This window comes from Triticum urartu, chromosome 5A, assembly GCF_056163025.1.
Source record: "Triticum urartu cultivar PI428250 chromosome 5A, HENAU_Tu73, whole genome shotgun sequence".
NCBI lineage: Eukaryota > Viridiplantae > Streptophyta > Magnoliopsida > Poales > Poaceae > Triticum > Triticum urartu.
The window spans coordinates 583,259,567-583,266,576 of NC_141877.1; positions in this window are offsets into that span (position 1 = coordinate 583,259,567).

Sequence of the window (7,010 nt, forward strand, 5' to 3'; positions counted from 1 at the left end):
GCAGTATCAACATCCTGTACCGTGATACCCTGGAGAAGCTGAATGTCAAGACGAATCAGCTCGTGCCAACTCGGACAGTGTTTCATGGCATCGTTCCCAGCCTGTCCTGCGCCCCCATTGGCAAGATCAAGATTGATGTACTCTTTGGGGACAAGGAGCATTTCCGCCGGGAAGCAATCTGGTTTGAAGTGGTGGACCTGGAGAGCCCCTACCATGCATTGCTTGGCCGACCCGCTTTGGCCAAGTTCATGGCGGTTCCCCACTATGCATACCTCAAGATGAAGATACCGAGTTCCAAGGGCGTCATCACCATAGCCGGCGATTACAAGAGGTCCTCCGAGTGCGCTGCAGCCAGCAGCCGGCTGGCCGAGTCCCTTGTGATCGCCGAAGAGAAGAAGATGTTGGACCGGGTCGTGGCCATGGCCAGCAAGCAGCCGAACCAGTCCCCCGACTCCAAGGAGTATGATGCCCAAGGATCTTTCCAGCCGGCCAAGGAAACCAAGAAGATACCCCTTGACCCCGAGCAACCCGAGAGGTTCGCCGTCATCGGGGCAAGCCTGAACAGCAAATAGGAAGGCGAGCTCGCCGATTTCCTCCGTGAGAATCGAGACATCTTTGCATGGTCCCCCAAGGACATGCCGGCTGTTCCGAAGGAATTCGCTGAGCACAAACTACACGTCCGAGAGGATGCCAAACCAGTCAAGCAACCCCTTCGCCGGCTGTCAGAGGAGAAGAGAAGGATTGTAGGGGAGGAGATAGCCCGGCTTCTGGCAGCCGGCTTCATTATGGAAGTTTTCTTTCCAGAATGGCTTGCCAACCCGGTCCTCGTACTGAGGAACAACAACAAGTGGCGCATGTGTATAGACTACACAAGCCTCAACAAAGCCTGCCCTAAAGATCCCTTCGCCCTCCCAAGGATTGACCAAGTGATAGACTCCACGGCCGGATGCGAGCTGTTGAGTTTCTTGGATGCTTACTCAGGATATCACCAGATAAAGCTAGATCCGGCCGACCGCCTGAAGACCGCCTTCATCACGCCATTCGGAGCCTTCTGCTACCTGACTATGACATTCGGCTTGAGAAATGCCGGTGCCACTTTTCAGCGTTGCATGCAGAAGTGCCTCCTCAAGCAACTCGGCAGAAACGCTCACGTCTATGTGGATGACATTGTGGTGAAGACGGAGAAGCGCGGCACCTTGCTAGAAGACCTCAAAGAAACATTTGAGAACCTGCGCCGTTTTCAAATCAAGCTCAACCTCGAGAAATGCGTGTTCGGAGTGCCAGCCGGCCAGCTCCTAGGCTTCCTGGTCTCCGAACGCGGCATCGAATGCAACCCAGTGAAGATGAAGGCCATCGAGAGAATGGCGATCCCCACCAAGCTACGAGAAATCCAGAAGTTCACCGGATGCTTGGCCTCCTTGAACCGCTTCATCAGCCGGCTTGGAGAGAAAGCTCTCCCCCTTTACCGCCTCATGAAGAAGAGCACTCACTTCGAGTGGAACGACCAGGCCGACCAAGCTTTCCATGAGCTAAAGAAGATGCTGGCCACGCCGCCTGTCCTAGCGGCGCCGACTGAGAAAGAGCCCATGCTCCTTTATATTGCCGCAACTAGCCGGGTGGTCAGCACCGTCATCGTAGTCCAACGCCCAGAAGAAGGCCGAGCATAGCCGGTCCAAAGGCCGGTGTATTATTTGAGCGAGGTGCTGTCCGGCTCAAAGCGGAACTACCCGCACTACCAAAAGATGTGCTACGGCCTGTACTTCACCGCCAAGAAGCTGAAGCCCTACTTTCAAGAGCACCCCGTCACGGTCATATGCACCGCCCTGCTGGCCGAGATCATAGGCAGCCGGGATGCATCCGGCCGGGTGGCGAAATGGGCCATCGAGCTGGCCCCTTACACGATCTTCTATCAGCCCTGCACCGCCATCAAGTTCCAAGCATTGGCCGACTTCCTCGTCAACTGGGCCGAGACCCAGTACCTGCCGCCGGCTCCCGACTCCACCCATTGGCGCATGCACTTTGACGGGTCCAAGATGCGCACCGGCTTGGGAGCCGGCGTCGTCCTTACCTCGCCCAAGGGCGACAAGCTCAGATACACACTGCAGATCTACTTTGCCGCCTCCAACAACGTGGACGAGTACGAGGTGCTCATACACGGGCTCCGGCTTGCCAAAGAACTCGGCATTCGCCAGATCTTATGTTATGGCGACTCGGACTTAGTAGTCCAGCAATCATCCGGCGACTGGGACGCCAAGGACGCAAATATGGCAAGCTACCGCTTCCTGGTTCAGCAACTCAGCGGATACTTTAAAGGATGCGAGTTCCTCCACGTACCGCGAGTCGACAACGAGCCAGCCGATGCCCTGGCTCGAATAGGCTCCACTCGGCAAGCTATACCAACCGGCGTCGCTCTCCAACGCCTCCTCAAGCCGTCCATCAAGCCGTCTCCAGAGTCCGACTCCATCTTCGTACCGCCTGACCCCGACGCGGCCGGGTCCGGCTCGAAGAACCAAGCAGGCGACCCCGGGACTTCAGTAGTCGGCCCAGGGGCTTCGGCAGCCGGCTCGGGGACTGCCGCACCCAGCTCGGGGACTGCGGTAGCCGGCCCGGGGACTGCACCAACGCAACAGCCGGCGGCCGACTCCAGCATTTCATCACCTAGCCTGCCCACCCTGGTGGCAGTTGCCACATTGGCAGTAGAAGAAGTCACAGCTCTGTCATGGGCTCAGTCCATCCTCAACTTCCTAGTAAACCAAGATCTGCCGGCTGACGAAACAGAGGCGAGACAAGTCCAACGTCGAGCCGGAGCATACACGATCGTCAACAGAGAACTCGTCAAGCGCAGTGTCACTGGAGTCCTCCAGCGGTGCGTCGAGCAAGAGAAGGGCATTGCAATCCTCAAAGACATTCACCAAGGAGAATGCGGCCACCATGCGGCTTCAAGATCACTCGTCGCCAAAGCTTTCCGCCATGGTTTCTTCTGGCCGACTGCTTTGGATGACGCCAAAGAATTAGTTAAATATTGCAAAGGCTGCCAACTCTTCAGCTCCAAGCAACACATGCCGGCTTCGGCACTCAAGACCATTCCCCTCACCTGGCCCTTCGCCGTTTGGGGACTGGACATGGTGGGCCCATTCAAGACGGCGCGCGGCGGCATGACCCATTTGCTCGTCGCCATGGACAAATTCACCAAGTGGATCGAGGCAAAGCCGATCAAGAAGCTGAATGGGCCGACTGCGGTGACATTCATCGCAGACATAACAACTCGGTACGGCGTGCCACACATCATCATCACCAACAACGACACGAATTTTGCCAAAGGAGCCTTGGCACGATTCTGCGCCGCGCAAGGTATCCGGCTGGACCTAGCGTCCGTCGCCCACCCGCGGTCAAACGGCCAGGTCGAGCGAGCCAACGGCCTCATCCTCTCCGGCATCAAACCCCGCTTGGTCGTACCACTGGAGCGTTCAGCCGGCTATTGGCTCGATGAGCTGCCGGCTGTTCTCTGGAGTCTGCGCACTACCCCAAACAAATCAACCGGCTTCACTCCTTTCTTCCTCGTGTACGGTGCCGAGGCGGTCATCCCAACTGACATCGAGTTTGACTCGCCTCGGGTAACCATGTACACGGAGGCGGAGGCCAAGGAAGCACGAGAAGACGGTGTCGACCTGCTGGAGGAAGGCCGGCTGTTAGCCCTCAGCCGGTCTGCCATCTACCAGCAGGGTTTGCGCCGCTACCACAGTCGGAAGGTCAGGCCAAGATCCTTCCAAGAGGGCGACCTTGTGCTCCGGCTGATCCAGCGAACAGCCGGCCTGCACAAGCTCTCGGCTCCTTGGGAGGGCCCCTTCGTCATCAGCAGAGCTCTAGGCAACGACTCCTACTACCTAATCGACGCGCAGAAGCCCAAGGCACGCAAGAGAGACGACTCCGACAAGGAGTCGGAACGACCATGGAACGCCAACCTCCTTCGAAGATTTTACAGTTGAAATGCAGTATGTATCACACTAACTTTTGTACTAAGTACGAGACAATAGGCCCCCCGAGGAGGGCTCGGGGACTGCCTTCTTTTATCTATGAATGAAAAGTATCTTGCGTATGACCTTGTCTTTTCATTTACTCATTCCGTCCGGCACCGGGTTCGACTAGTCGGCCCGGGGACTGGCCGACTGGAGTTATATTAGAAGTCCTACCCACGGTCAGACAAGTAGTGTGCCGACACCCAGGCTTAGCTCTTGCCAAAGTCGCAGTTTGAAGAACCGGCTGTTCGGCTGGCAAGAGTCAAAAGCAGGAAAGGATGCGCACACGAAAAATGTCTAGGGACCAACAGGACAAAATATAACAAAAGCCGGTTTGCCGCCTACCGCCGACCGGCTACCAGAGTAGCCGGCCGCCCGGTTTCCATTCACTTCACTTCAATCCAATAAAGCTCGAGTACTTGCCTCCCCAAAAAGGGAAGGCGGCAAAGTAAAAAAGCCTAAGGATAAAAAGTGTACACGAATGGAAACCAAACATGCACATAATAATATTTACATAAAGGACCTCCAAGAGGCCAGCATCCAACATAGTTTGATACACCCCCAGTGGGTGGAACTGCGAAAGCTTAAAGATTGTTCAAAAGACAACAAGTAGGAAAAATAAGGACTGCAGGTCAAGCTGGCGGAGCGGCTGACGAGCTGGGCTGGTCGGTGGAGACGGTTGTGCCGGCTGAAGGAGCGGCTGGCTGGCGAACTTCGACTTGATCACCGCCTCCTGCAGAGGGCGCGCTTCCGCGCGCCTCGTTGCTGGAGGCACGGTCAGCTTGAGGCCGGCCGGTTGTTCCACTAGCCGGCTCGACGTCTTCACCGTCCATGTCCTCGTCATCTTCGCCCTCGTCGCTGGAGGCGATCTCTTCGGCCGAGTCCTCGCCCACTGCCGGGTTCAGACCGAACCACTCCTCCGGCTGGGCAACGCCATCATCATTGATTTCAGGCGCGAAGACGCTGATGTCGGTGCACTCGGCGATCATCGAGGCACGCTGGGCGATAGCCGGCCGCACTTCCTCCAGCTCCGCATCGGCCTCCAGACGCCAAGTACGCAGCTGGTCCAGGTTCAGCCCTGGGTACCAGGCGCGGACGAACTCCAACGCTCGCCCGGCTCCAAGACGGGCCGCGGACGCATTCCAAGCTTCAAAACGGCCGACTGCGACCTCCAGCCAGTCGGCGGTCCGGCTCGGGGTGCGGGGGATCGTCTCGCCGGGCCAGAGGGCGGCTAGAACCTGCGCCCCGGCACGTTGAAGCCGGCGAAGCATCCGGTGAGCCAGCTGCAGCCGCGCTTGGACGGCCAAGAGCTGCTCCTCCAGCGTCCGATTTGCGTCCGGCGCGATGTTGACTCCCGCCCGACGGCGCGCCTCGCGATGAGCCTCGATGGCTTGGGCGGCGAGGACGGAGTAGCCGGGAAAGTAGTCTGCACAAGAAAACGGGTAGCAACACAAGTCAGGCAAAACCCCAGGCGGCCAGGGGCAGGAGAAGGGCGAGGAAGATGGCTTACCATCGATCAAGTCTTCGATGCGGCCGAAGCCTTCATCCAGCGCATGACGAGTCTCAGCCCAGCTCGCCGCCTCGGTCTCAAACTCTGCCTTCAGGGCGGCCTCGCTATCCTGCGCTTTTTGCAGGGCCGCCTTGTGGCTCTCCTCCTGGTCAGCCAGCTTCTTGGCCAGGCGGTCGCGTTCCTGGACCAAGGCGGCGTACTCAGCGTCCCTGGTGCGAAGGGCGGCTTGCGCTTCGCCGAGCTCCTTCGTCAAGTCGGCGTTGGCCCCTGCAAGAACGAAAGACAAAGAGAAAAAAACCAATAAGGGAAAGGTCGTCAAGGAAGATCCGACCCGACTGCTCAGCAGTCGGCCCGAATCTCGGGGACTACACCCAGTGGGTGCGCTGATGCGCCCCCACAGGATACGGATAAGAGCGAGCACTTACTTCGGCTGTTGGCCAGGTCGTCGGTCTTCCGACCCAACTCCTGAGCCTGGGAGTTGAAGGCGGCAGCACGAGAGTTATGATATTTTTGGAAGTTCAGATACAAAGCAAAGATAAGATGGTCGTCAAAAAAAGATCCGACCCGACTGCGCAGCAGTCGGCCCGAATCTCGGGGACTACACCCAGTGGGTGCGCTGACGTGCCCCCACGGAAGAAATCAAGAGACCAGAGCGGTCAAGAACGAAAAACTTACCCGGATGGCGGCCCGCATCGACAGGAACTCCTGGGTATACTGCTGCAGAAGGGCGGCCTGAGCTTGAAGCCGGCTCCAGACCTCTTGGGCCGCCACATTCAGCTCGCCAGTCCCCCCGCTGGGAGTCCACCCGGACGTGGTGGAGCTGGCCGCCTCCAAAGCCTACGCCGACTGGCCGGCGCCCGCAGCTTGGCGCGACTACGGCGGAGCGGCGCTTCCCCCCTGCGCGCTAGCGCGTCACCGGTTGTACCTCAAGGCCGGCTCTGGCCTCCGGTACACCCCCGGCCAGCTCCTCTGGCGTCGCCGACGACTGGCCGCCTTGGCCCGCTCCGGTTGGCGCTGCCGGCGGCATCCTCCCCGCAAAGACCTCGAAGAGCTCCTCCCTTTGCACCGGCGGCAGGTCTTGGACGATCTCCTCCGCCAGGGGCAATGGGGTGTCCGGGGCCACGGTTCGGAGGGGGATGGCGAGCAGTGGAGGCTGGTTGCACGAGCCCTCCGCCTCCGTCTCCACGGTCACCACCTCCGCCCGGGCCTTGGCTGCCGCGTCGGCCCGCTCCTTCGCCGCCTGAGCGGCCTCCCGCTCCGCCGCCTCCCTCTCTTCCCGCGCCTCGCGAGCGTTCCGCTCTGTGGCTTCCATGAGGTCAGCGTGGGGATCCACGCGGCGGGGGCCTAACCCTCCAATCGGCCCGACTACGGAGCCTCCTGGGCCCCGCTCAAGGGAAAGCGGCACCCTGTCCAGAAAACGGAGAAAGGTCAGGAAGAATGTTCGAACAGAAGAAAACAATAAAAGCATGCATACAAGCAGTCGT